Below are 12,318 nucleotides of genomic sequence, written 5' to 3'. Positions count from 1 at the left end.
TCGAAGCCCCCCCCGAAGCCCCCTCAACCCCATCTCTGTCCAGGCCCCGGGCCTACCGCATGGCCGGCCCCTCCCCCGCCCAGCAGCAACAGGCTGGGCGGGGGAGAGAGATCTGAACTCTTCGCCGCGATGTCCAAAAGAGGGAGTACCAAGGGCAGTGCCCTGCTTTTAACCCCTGTGTATTCTCGGAGGTGTGTCCAAACCCCACTGGCTACACCAGGTGTCAGTATCAAACCCAAAACCTTCATTGGTTTGACCACAGCTTCCCAGAATTCCCACTCCTTCCTGGTCAAACCACGACAAACCCTTTAGCCCCTCCCAAAATTCTGTCCATTGACTCCTTCTTCACTGTCCATTGGTGGAGTTTACTTCCTCAAATCTTGATTGGAGGTCAGATGTCACTGTAGTGACAAGCCAACCCTCCCACATATCCCAACCCTGGCTGTCCCTTGATAACAACTGAGGGGGTAAAATAAATTTTTCTTAACTTCTGTACATGGTATTTGTCTGTTAATTGTGAGAGTCAATCATTGTGGCATTCACATTCTCTAAATGGAGAGACATAATTCTCTCTCAAGGTTTCTTTTCCTGGAGAAGCACAGAGAAAAGAAAGAAACCAATTCTTATCTCTGTCATGTGGAAAGTGTTAGGAAGATTATTTACCTGAAGTGATTTGTCTGTTGGATTCTGCTGAGGATTGTTTTATTTCCTTGGCCAATTGGAAAAAGCTTTGTCCTGGCTGTCTGGAGACAGTCACAAGTTTTCTTTAGTATTCTTTAGTATTCTTTAGTATTCTTTGTAGTATACTATGCTTCTTTAATATAGTGTAGTACAATGTAATATAATATAGTTTAATAAAGCAACTGTTCAGCATTGTGAATCAATGGAGTCAGCTGCCAATCATTCCCTGCCTTGGGGCATCCTGCTTTTTGATAAATCATCGCATTACTCATCTCTCACACTGCTGCTCCTCCCCAGGTGCTTTGCTCTCCTGCACTCACACTTCTCTCTGCCAATCTGTGGCTTATTAAACAGTCTGCTGGCTTTGTCTCTCCTGTGGCTGCAGGCAGCGTCAATTCCTGCAGACATGGAGAGAGCTGTGGCTGGAAAACTTAATGGAGGGGAAAGAAACAGGGAAGGAGAAGGGCTCTTGTGAAGATCACACTGCCCTCCTGAGGCTCCTGGGGGAGAAGGCAAAGTTGCACCAAGACCCCGAGCTGTTCTCTGATGGCATTTTTTTCATTGAGCCAATGGTAAGTGATAGCTGAGACGTCATTTTCCTCCTCTTCTTCCTCCTCATCCTCCTCCCCCTCTTCCTCCTCCCACTCACTCTACCCCTGGCTGCAGTCACTGGGCAGATCCTCAGCTGGCTCGATGTGCTGGGAGGGAGGACATTGAGTTTCTGGTGCACCTGCAGAGCTCGTCTAAAAATGCCAAATGCTAAAAGCATTTCTGCCCTGGAGGCTCAAGGCAGGGCTGGGTGCCTGACAAGGCCAAGCTGTGCTGCCAGGGCCTGAGCTCAAGGGCACTCTGTGCATGTCCTTGCAGTGCCACAGGGAGCAGTTCTTGTAGGTAGGGGCTCACCCCACACATGAGGTTCAGCAGAGGCTGTTGGAGCACTGCCAAGCCACATTCTGACCTGAAGCTTGCAATGTTTTGCTGGGAAAGTGAGGCCAAATTCAGCCTAAGGCTACTCATAGAAATGCCAATCCCCTCCTGCAACCACGCCTTGCACTATTTCTGAGTGTCCCTTCCAGTGTCCTCTGTGAGCCTGGACACAAGGGTGGAAGGTTGAAATGGGCCTTTGGAGTTGTCCTGCACACAGGGACAGGAAACCTTTTCTGTTTCTGCAAGCAAATCACCACGTCCTCGTATCACCCACAGCCCTGATTCTGAGTACTGGCATTGTGAGAGACAATGAATGCCTGGTGTCTGCACAGTGCAACATCCCTTCTCATCTTGGAGTAAACCCTAGAATAATGCCAGCCTCTGCTTTCTTTCAATACAGGTTAAACTAATATTTTTATTTCCAAGGTTCTGGTTCTGGGCAAATTTGGGAGAGAACCCCCAAAGCGGCTCCTCTAGGAAAGCAGATTCAATCGGACCCTCCCCCAACTGCTCCTGGAGAAAAGACCTCCTTGAAGTGGAAAAAACCTGTTTATTAAACAATAAACCCTAAACAGTATTAATCAATAAAACCCCTTGCTGCTCCAAAAGAGATGACAAACTGAGACAGTCCCTCCCCGGGTTGCATCTCAGCTCTCTCAGTCTCTGATCAGTCCCTCTGGTGCTGGAAATGTCGCAGGCCAGGCCCAGCCCGGTGGCCACAGCTGGAGCTGCTGGTGCTCTTCTGGTGTTCAGTCCAGAGCAGTTTTGAACAGGTCCAAAGAAAGGAAAAAAACCCACAGTCCAGGGAACTTCTTTGCCTCAGCAAGCTAAATTAACTAAAAGCAAAGGAGAGCTCTGTCCCGCTGTCTGTCCATCCGCAGACAATGCAGTCCAGGAGCAGGAATGTGGAGGGGTGAGTGCAGTGTCTGAAAACAAACTGCTGCTTCTTCTGTGCCCCCTACACTCTCTGGAACAAGTGTTAAAGGTGCAAAACTTATTATTCAGCATAAACAGAACAAGACGATTTGGGGTGAAAGCATCATATAGTCAACCCAGGACAGGGGTCATGTTATCTTCTTGTGAAGAGCCACCAGTGCACAGTGGCAGTTGCATCCCACTGTAGCTGACAGCAGCATGATGTGACCAAGAGCTTGTGTCAGAGCAGCAGGAATATTGTGGAGAGTAGGAGCTGAACAGCTGAGCATTGAGAGCTTCCAGCGCTGTGTTGAGCTGGGTTTGGAGTGTTTCCTTGGGCTCCTTGTGTTGTTCACTCATTACTAATTCTCTAAACAGAGGCTTACAGAAGTGTGGTTGAAAACAAGAAATGTGAAGTTTGCAGAGCAATGTTTTGCTGTCTCTTTCTGCTGTAGGAGGAAGAAATCGGGCCGAATTGTTTGGCCAAATTCAAGGTGACTTTCAAACCCCTGGAAGCACTGGAGAATGGAAGTGTGGCTTACTGAAGCATCTCAGGTACAGCTCCTTTGCCCTGCTTCTCTCCCCCTCAGTGAAGTCATGGTGCAAGCCTGAGCCCACAGGGCTCCCATGGAAGTGCTGGGAAGGGTCCCTGGTCAGCAGGGCAGTGCTGGCACATCCCCCCTGGCCCTGCAGCTCCCAGGGAGTCTCCTGTGCCAGGCCAAGGCTCAGAATGCTGTGTGTGCCTGACTGATCCCAGAACAGCCCAGGCAGTGCAGGGAGAGGTTTTCATGCCATGGCTTTGCCAGCATTCCCTCAAAGCCCAGAGAGCTGCAGAGCAGAACAGCTTTAGTGAACAAGCACTCAGACCCTGCTGGCCTCTGGCCTCCAGGATGATGGGTCCATTTGACATGGATCCATCATCAGGCAGCAGGAGCTGAGTTAGAAATGTGTTCCCTGCGCCTGGATCACCTCCCAGTGCCCAGACAGCAGCAGAGCAGAGGTGGCTGAGCCCCCCTGAGCCCAGGGTGTTGGTAGAAGGAGCAGCCTTGGCCAGCACCTGCCTCTCTCCCTTTGTGGGAATTGACCCCTTGCAGCTCTGTCTGTGGAAATAGAACACAGTGCTGAGTGTCAGGATTTGGGGACTTTGGCAACAAAGTCCTGGGCTCCTGGGCCAGGTAGTTTGGCAATTGCCAAACTCTTTATGAGCTGTGTGCCTTCACTGAATGATTTCAAAGCTCCTCTAAGTGCATGGGAAGGAAAGCATAGAACCAGAGTATGTTAAGGATGGAATGGACCTTAAAGGCCTCTGGGCAGGGACACCTCCCCATAGAGCAGGTAGCTGCAAGCCCCATCTAGCCTGGCTTGGAACACTTTCAGGGCTGGAACCTCCACAACAGCCCTGGGGAACCTGCTCCAGTGCCTCACCATCCTCAGAGTAAAAAATTTCTTCCTAATATCTAACCTAAATTACCTTTCTTTCAATATATACCTGTAACTCCTTGGCCTGTCACTACAAGGCAGGAGAGATGTTTTAAACTCAGCAGACTGGTGGCTGAAATTGGAAAGCACCCGAAGGAATGGGTTAGAAATTAGAAGTCAGCGCCAAGGCTGAGGGAAGAGGAGGGTCCATATCCTTTCCTGCAGCATCAGGAGCTGATTGCATCCAGCTCAGAGTCAGGGACTAGCACTGAGGCAGCCTGGATAATACAGTATAACAGAGGGAATGATTGTAGTGCAATGGACATCTCTCCCCAGGCTGTGAGAGGAGGCTGCGCCTGCACCTCTCCGGGGAAGGCCAAGGACCCTTGGTAGAATTCAGCTCTCCTACTCTGAACCTTGGGAACATTGCTATCGACACCCCCCACATCTATGAGGTGAGCACAAGGCTTGGGGTGGATCCTGATGGCTCCTGAGGGAGGAGCAAGCCTGGTGGAAGTGTGGAATTGCTGCCGACCTGGGCAGTTGTGAGCAGGGAATATTTGATGTACTGGTGAAATCTGGGAGGGTCTGAAACGTGTGTCTGTTGTTCATGAAGCCCCAGTTCCTTCTTTGGGAATCAGCTGGGAGGCTTCCTGCAAAACAACCCCTTGGCATATGAAACAAAGCCTGGGTCAAAAAGGGATGTTCAGAGGCTTTTGTGGCCGTGCCAGACACAAGGCACCTTTGGACTAGGCTGTTCAGAAACAGCTGGAACAAACTGGCTGCCTTTGAGCTTCAGTGCACTGCAGACAGCTTCCAGTCAAGTGTCTCCTGCCTATTGCTGCAAGTCACAGGAAAGCCATCCAGCCTCCTGGCTCAGTGCTGGCCCTTGCAAAGGGCTTGGGAGTTCTTTCCCTTGCTGACCAGTCCCTCACCACAGCCTTGGTGCATCTCTGGCTCTAGAAAGAGAAAAGTGCTCCTGGGAATAAAGCAAAGCATTTTTCTACCTATTTGCCTCCTCCCCAATAGTGTCAAGTTTGCAACAAAATCCAAAGAGAGAGCAGCTGAAAGAGGTAGAAAGTGAGGCACTACATCATGCCAGACACTTCCAAAAGCTTGGCTGTGGGAGGCAAAGACATGCTGAGTTTTCTTACCAAAAGATGATGCTGTCTATACATTTTGATGCTGATGTCTCATAAGCAATGTATTGTTTTCATGACATGGGAAAAGGTGAATGAGTAGATGGTGCTGTTGGAGCTGTGCTCACTGGGGCAGCAGCAGCTCTGGGGTGATTCCCTACGCAGCTGCAATCAGCCCACGTTGCTCCCAGGGCCAGGTCTGAATGAACTTGGTGATGCTGACCAGAGTGGCACTGCTCTGTGTCCATGGGATAACCCCAGGGTTGTGGACTCCAGTTCTGTGGAGTTGCCACTGCTTTGCATGAAAACTTCAAGGCAGAACTTGTCCTGTTGTATTTTTTTGCCATTCAAAGCATCGTCTGCTATTTCTGGGTATTAATTGCATCATTAGACAGTAACTCACAAGAAGGGAAGATTCCACATTTATTTCCATTTTGCTTTCTTGCTGCTGCAGGTGAAACTGATTAACCTAGGAGCTAATGATGCTCCCTTCACCTATAGCCTTTTAACTGCAAATGTGGGCTTCTGCTTCAAGTTTGTGCCCGAGGAGGACATCGTTGCACAAGGTGGGACCCAGACTGCTCAGATCTCTCTCAGTGCCACCATAGTGTGGAGGTTTGAGGAAGAATTCCAGTTCAGTGTGGCTGGATCTCCTATGTCTGCTATCCTGACTGTCAAGTAAGGATGGTCAAAGCCAGGCACGCACCTGCACGTATTCAGCTCAAGAGAAAGGGGCGCTTCATGTGAGCGGTCCCAGCCCCTCCACGCATGTGGGATTGGTGTCGAAAGCCAGACAACTCTTAGCGGTGGATCACACGGCTCATGCGTTAATGAAGAACGCAGCTAGCTGCGAGAATTAATGTGAATTGCAGGGCACATTGATCATCCACTCTTTGAATGCACTTGTGGCCCTGGGTTCCTCCTGGGGCTATGCTTGTCTGAACATTCCTTGACGATCATTCGCCGTCCATGGGCCACCACGGTGGTGCGGCTGGAGTCGCCTCGCAGGCCAGTTGACTGTGGTCAGCGGCGGAGACGATGCTGGCTCGCTGGTGCCCGGAGGGAAGGCGGTCAGGGGTTTGGCAAGGGGTGCGTTTCCCTTGGTGACCTCAATTTTTTCCCTGTGACCCAGCCGGTGTCATCATCGTCATGGCCGTCGTCGTCATTTTTGCCGCACAGGGCCTTCATCCCCCTATATGCAGGCTCAGGGACTGATCCATAGCTCCCCACTCCTGGAGTGAGCCACTGGGGCAGAGTTTGTCCTTGCAGCACCCATGCCGCGGTATGGTGGTGGTGGCAGCTGAGGAGAGTGAGAGACAGCATTGAAAACACCACCGTGGGCCAAGAGAACAGAGAGGGCAAGAGGGAGAAGAGGTGCAGGCCTCACCTGTAGCCTCCCAGCAGTGCATGCGGCTGTCTGCGGGTGGGTACCATGGGGGTACTATGTTGTGCTGCCGTGTGAGCGCCGGGGACAGGGGTTCTGACCCCCTCCTCCCTTTGCCTGCCCTGCTCCTCTTCTGTCGTGTTCTCGGGGGGCAAATAGCACCATGGCTTTTCTCTCTCTCTCCACCAAGGCCATCATGTGCCGCCACTCAGCTGGTGCCCCATCAGGGCTGTCTCTGCCACACTCCCATTTTGGTTCTTGTCTCTGGGATGGGGCTCTCCGTCTCTGCTTCTCTCCCTCTGGCTTCGTTTTTCCCTGGCGCGTGGGAGCCAGTGGGGAGGGAGGTGAGAGTATTAGGTGGGAGAAGCTGGCTGGCTGTTGGCCTGTTGGCATGCCACTTCTTTAGGAGCAGCATGGGCCGGGAGGTGTGGCCAAGCTTTGGCCTTGCAACCTCAGATCAGACATGGTGACCCGCTGAATTTAAGCAAATTAGTCAGCAAAGGAAAATAAGCTAACGAGGATTCCATCAGTAATGGTGAGCAAAGAGGGAAAAGCCCAGGCCTGAATCTCCCTCCGCAGTGGGGCACGGGACATGTGACGTACAGAGGCCCCAATCCCCGGCGGTGCTCTCGGGGGACCCAAGTCCTTGTGATCGAGGCCGCAGCCCGCGGACGGTGTGAGGCGGGTAGCGGTCCCCCTGCATGCCGGGCCTGGGGCTTCTCGGAGTCAGGTATCTTGGGAATGCAGCCCAAACTGGATGGTAAACTTCATCTAAGGTTAAATACTGGCACGAGACCGATAGCCAACAAGTATCATAAGGGAAAGTCGAAAAGAACTTTGAGGAGAGAGTTCAAGAGGGTGTGAAACTGTTAAGAGGTAAACAGGTGGGGCCTGCGCAGTCTGCCCGGAGGATTCAACCCAGCGAGTTTCAGTCGTCTGGCGCAGGTTTGGCGGATCCTCAGCTCCGCCTCCCCTCCGTCGCCCGGGCGAACCCCGTCTGCACTGGCGCCGTGGCTGGGGGCGTCACTTCTCCCCTCGCAGGTGGGCGACATCCTCACAGCACAGCGTTTCGCGCGGGGGTGCAGGGGCTGGGCCCGCTGGCCCCCAGCACTGCTGTCAACCGAGGGCGGACTGTCCTCAGTGCGCCCCGACCACGCGGCGCCGCTGGGCTGGGCTCACGGGCCGCGCTGGGGCGCCCAGGGCCCGCGGCGATGTTGGCTACCCACCCGACCTGTCTTGAAACACAGACCAAGGAGTCTAGCACATGCGCGAGTCAGGGGCCGTTGTCGAAAGCCCACGGCGCAATGAAGGTGAGGGATGGCACACACCAGCTGAGGTGGGATCCCGGGGCGTGTGTCGCGCCTGGCAGCCCCGGGCGCACCACCAGCCCGTCTCGCCCACCGCCCCCTCGCAGGGCCAGGGAGGTGGAGCGTGAGCGTCCATGCTAGGACTCAAAAGATGGTGAACTATGCCTGGGCAGGGCGAAGCCAGAGGAAACTCTGGTGGAGGTCCGTAGCGGTCCTGACATGCAAATCGGTCGTCCAACCCGGGTCTAGGAGCGAAAGACTAATCGAACCATCTAGTAGCTGGTTCCCTCCGAAGTTTCCCTCAGGATAGCTGGCACTCGGCAATGGGCAGTTTTACCTTGTAAAGCGAATGATTAGAGGCCTTGGAGCTGAAACAATCTCAACCTATTCTCAAACTTTCAATAGGGAAGGGGCCCGGCTCGCTGGCGTGGAGCCGCGCCGTGGAATGCGAGTGCTCGATGGGCCACTTCTGGTAAGCAGAACTGGTGCTGTGGGATGAACCGAACGCCGGGTTAAGGCGCCCGATGCTGACGCTCATCAGAGCCCAGAAAAGGTGTTGGTTGATCTGGACAGCAGGACGGTGGCCATGGAAGTCGGAATCTGCTAAGGAGTGTGTAACAACTCACCTGCCAAATCAACTGGCCCTGAAAATGGATGGCGCTGGAGCATCGGGCCCATACCCAGCTGTCGCCGGCAGTGCGATGCCTGCGGGGACTAGGCCTCCACGAGTAGGAGGGCCGCTGCGGTGCGCCTCGAAGCCTGGGGCGTGGGCCCAGGTGGAGCCGCCACAGGTGCAGATCTTGGTGGTAGTAGCAAATATTCCAACGAGAGCTTTGAAGGCCGAAGTGGAGCAGGGTTCCATGTGAACAGCAGTTGAACATGGGTCAGTCGGTCCTAAGCAATAGGCGAGCGCCATTCTGAAAGGGCGGGCGGTGGCCTCCGTTGTCCTCAGCCAATCGAAAGGGAGTTGGGTTCAGATCCCCGAATCCGGAGTGGCGGAGATGGGCGCCGCGAGGCGCCCAGTGCGGTGATGCAACCGATCCTGGAGAAGCCGGCGGGAGCCCCAGGGAGAGTTCTCCTTTCTTTGTGAAGGGCCGGGCGCCCTGGAATGGGTTCACCCCGAGAGAGGGGCCCACGCCTTGGAAAGCGTCGCGGTTCCGGCGGCGTCCGGTGAGCTCTCGCTGGCCCATGAAAATCCGGGGGAGAGGGTGTAAGTCTCGCGCTGGGCCGTACCCATATCCGCAGCAGGTCTCCAAGGTGAACAGCCTCTGGCATGTTGGAATAATGTAGGTAAGGGAAGTCAGTAAGCCCGATCTGTAACTTTGGGATAAGGATTGGCTCTAAGGGCTGGGTCGGTCGGGCTGGGGCGTGAAGTGGGGCTGGGCGCGCAGTGCAGCTGGACGAGGCGCCGTGCGCAGGTGAGTGCACTCCGCGTGGCCCGCTCCTCCGTGGGCACCAGGGAACGCGCGCACGCGGCGGCAACTCTGGACGCGCGCCGGGCCCTTCCTGTGGATTGCCCCAGCTGTGGCAGGCATGGCCTGCCACCCCTTCTGCTCACCCTCTACCTTGCCACAGACAGCGCCCCAGCGGCGGCCGCTGTCATCGCCGCGATGCCGTCCCCAGTTCCTGCTGGTGGGGTCCCCACGGCACGCACGGCCTCCCACAGTTTGTGCGGGGGAGGGTCCCCAGTGGGGTCCCCAGGCCGGTGCCCCACCTCAGCCGGCGCCTAGCAGCCGGCTTAGAACTGGTGCAGACGAGGGGAATCCAACTGTTTAATTAAAACAAAGCATCGCGACGGCCCGTGGTGGGTGTTGATGCAATGTGATTTCTGCCCAGTGCTCTGAATGTCAAAGTGAAAACTTCAACGAAGTGCGGGTAAACGGCAGGAGTAGCTATGACTCTCTTAAGATGAGGTCATAGTTGCTAACTGGGCTCAGCCGCAGAAGTCGCACCTCCCCGTGGTCCCGCCGGATGCCCTTGTGGTAACTAAGTCGACTTCTGTCCCAGTGTGAGTGAGGGCCTCTTTAGGCTCTCCCTGTCGCTGGACTTGCCACCCAGTGATAGTTTCACGATCTGTCGAAACAAAAAGTTTGCTACAGTTTGGTTACTGTCGCATAGGGCCCTGTCCACGGGCCGATGATGTTGGACAAAAGTTGGTAGCTCGAGAGAGGGTCGGCTACTAACTACTTCTTCCCTCGTTTGGATTTGTCACTTTCTACTCATTGGACTGACAAAATGGTGCAATCGCTAGCTTTGCGTTACATCTCTATTGCAACTCAGACTGACCCATTAGATCTAAGGGTCATAGATGTCGAGTTACTACCTCAGCCCAGGGAAGAGGGAATCAAACTTACAAATCTGGAGTTTCTTTACTCCGGAGTGGTCAAAGGAGATGATGTACATCAGATAAATATCTGGGAATTTTTGGGGCAACTCCCTGAGCCTTATGAGATCCTTATGGGGCTGGCCCAGGAAGAGGCTAGGAGTGCAGAGAGAAGTATCAAAGGGTTAGGTATCGAAGAGCCTAGAACACCTGAGGCTGAGAGCAGGGGGCGAGATACTGAAAAGCCAAAAACACCCGAGGCTCTTCACGGGCTGGAAACTATCAATAGTACACCAAAAACACCGGTCGTACCCATGCCGGACAAACAGCCATCCTGTCCTCAATGTGAGGCGCGGTTTACGAGGATGCTGGGGCTGATTGATCACCTTAAAAGGGTACATGGGCAAAGAAAGATCATTTTCAGATGCGCAAAATATGGTAAGCAAAATCTGAGATACCACAGTATCTCATGTCACATCCCACGATGCAAGGGTATGGTATGTGTAGCTCCCACAGGTAAATGGGTCTGTGAGGTATGCCACCGAGGCTTCGCCACCAAGATTAGTTTGGGTCAGCACAAGAGGATAAGACATCCTCTGGTACGAAATTTGGAGCGGATTGCTGCTTCCCATCCCAAAGTGCCATCGGCCCGAGGGGCCCACAAACGGGTATGGAGTGAAGAGGAAGAGGCTCTCCTGGTGCAACTGGTAGACAAGTATACCGGCAAAAGAAACATCAACCAGCTCATTGCAGAGCACATCCCAACTAAGACAGCGAAACAGATAAGCGACAAAAGGCGCCTTCTGGGGAAAAGTCCCTTCGTAAGGGATCATGACGACCCAGTAGGCGCCACAGGGATCGAACATCCACCCGAGTCTGCTAAACCGCCAAAAGAAGGGCAGCTAAAGCTCCAATACCGCGAGATGATCAAAGCGGGATTATCGGTTGGGAAATTCACCAAGTATCAGGAAGCCTTTGAGAAAATTATCGATGAGCAAGACCCAGGTTGTGTGGTGAATGACGTATACAATGAGTTTCTCGGTATTCTGGGTGAGCCCAAACAGAATATATCTACTTGTAAGGGCCGTAAAAAGCAGGCCCATGGCCAAAAAATATCTGAAAAGACACCAAATTGGATGTCTAAAAGAGCTATCAAGAAGGGTAAATTCTTGAGATTTCAGTTTCTGTTCAAGGCACACAGAAGGCGCCTCGCGCGTATTATCTTGGACAACACGGAAGCCTCTCAGTGTCAGATACCATCAAACGTTGTCCACGACCATTTTAAAGGTAGATGGGATACATCTGGTATCTTTAGTGGCCTTTCCAGTTTCCCTCCATATAAGGAGGCGAACAATATGGTGTTTGAGGCCTTAATTACGGGTAAAGAGGTTGAAAAGAATGTGAAAGAGATGTGTAAGACCTCCGCTCCCGGGCCAGATGGGTTTACTTTGGGTCAGATTGCTGCAAAAGACCCAAAGTTTTCCCAGTTGACTGAGATTTTCAACCTCTGGCTTATTACCGGTACTATTCCAGATGCGCTGCGGGACTGCAGGACAATCTTGATTCCCAAGTTTTCAGATGTAGAGAAGCTTGGTGATATCAATAACTGGAGGCCTATCACTATTGGTTCAGTGGTGATTAGGCTGTTTTCCAGGATCGCTACGGTGAGGCTGTCCAAAGCATGTCCCATTAACCCCCGGCAGCGGGGTTTTATTTGCGCATGAGGTTGTGCTGAAAACCTCAAGTTGCTACAACTTGTGGTAAATCAGTGAAACAAGAGTATAAACATCTGGGGGTTGTGTTTGTGGACATTGCTAAGGCATTTGACACCGTGTGTCATCAGCATGTATTCGAGGGTCTGGTCCAAAGAGGTGTGGATTCACATGTGATTGAGTTGGTGAGGGAAATGTATCGCGATGTTAAGACGTACATTTCCGTTGGAAGGGAAAAGACAGACCCCATATACATTTGCTCAGGTGTCAAGCAAGGCAACCCCATGTCACCTCTGCTGTTTGATTTAGCGATGGACCCCCTTCTATGTAAACTTGAGAGTGAAGGCGAAGGTTTCCATCGTGGGGGTTGGAAAATTACGGCCATGGCATCTGGCGATGACCTGATGCTGCTGAGCGATTCCTGGGAAGGCATGTGTCGTAACATCAAAATTCTGGAGACCTTTTGTAATCTTACTGGCCTCAGTACAAAGGGTGAAAAATGTCATGGCTT

At 53.0% G+C, this 12,318-nt stretch overlaps 1 protein-coding gene, 1 non-coding gene and 1 pseudogene across 2 annotated transcripts in view; 2 read left to right on the top strand and 1 right to left on the bottom strand.

Moving 5' to 3' along the window:
• LOC141727365 (uncharacterized) overlaps window positions 1-12,318 on the bottom strand; it is a 269,056-nt gene that overhangs the window by 33,499 nt on the left and 223,239 nt on the right. The gene's annotated exons all lie outside the window — the stretch shown is intronic.
• LOC141727371 (5.8S ribosomal RNA) lies at window positions 5,877-6,029 on the top strand. The gene has a single exon (XR_012578395.1). It is a non-coding gene; the product is annotated as a 5.8S ribosomal RNA (ribosomal RNA).
• Window positions 6,913-12,318, top strand: part of LOC141727386 (28S ribosomal RNA) — a 7,818-nt pseudogene continuing 2,412 nt past the window's right edge.

This window comes from Zonotrichia albicollis, unplaced genomic scaffold (genome assembly GCF_047830755.1).
Source record: "Zonotrichia albicollis isolate bZonAlb1 unplaced genomic scaffold, bZonAlb1.hap1 Scaffold_121, whole genome shotgun sequence".
Lineage (NCBI taxonomy): Eukaryota > Metazoa > Chordata > Aves > Passeriformes > Passerellidae > Zonotrichia > Zonotrichia albicollis.
This window is presented reverse-complemented; position numbering and strand designations above follow the sequence as displayed.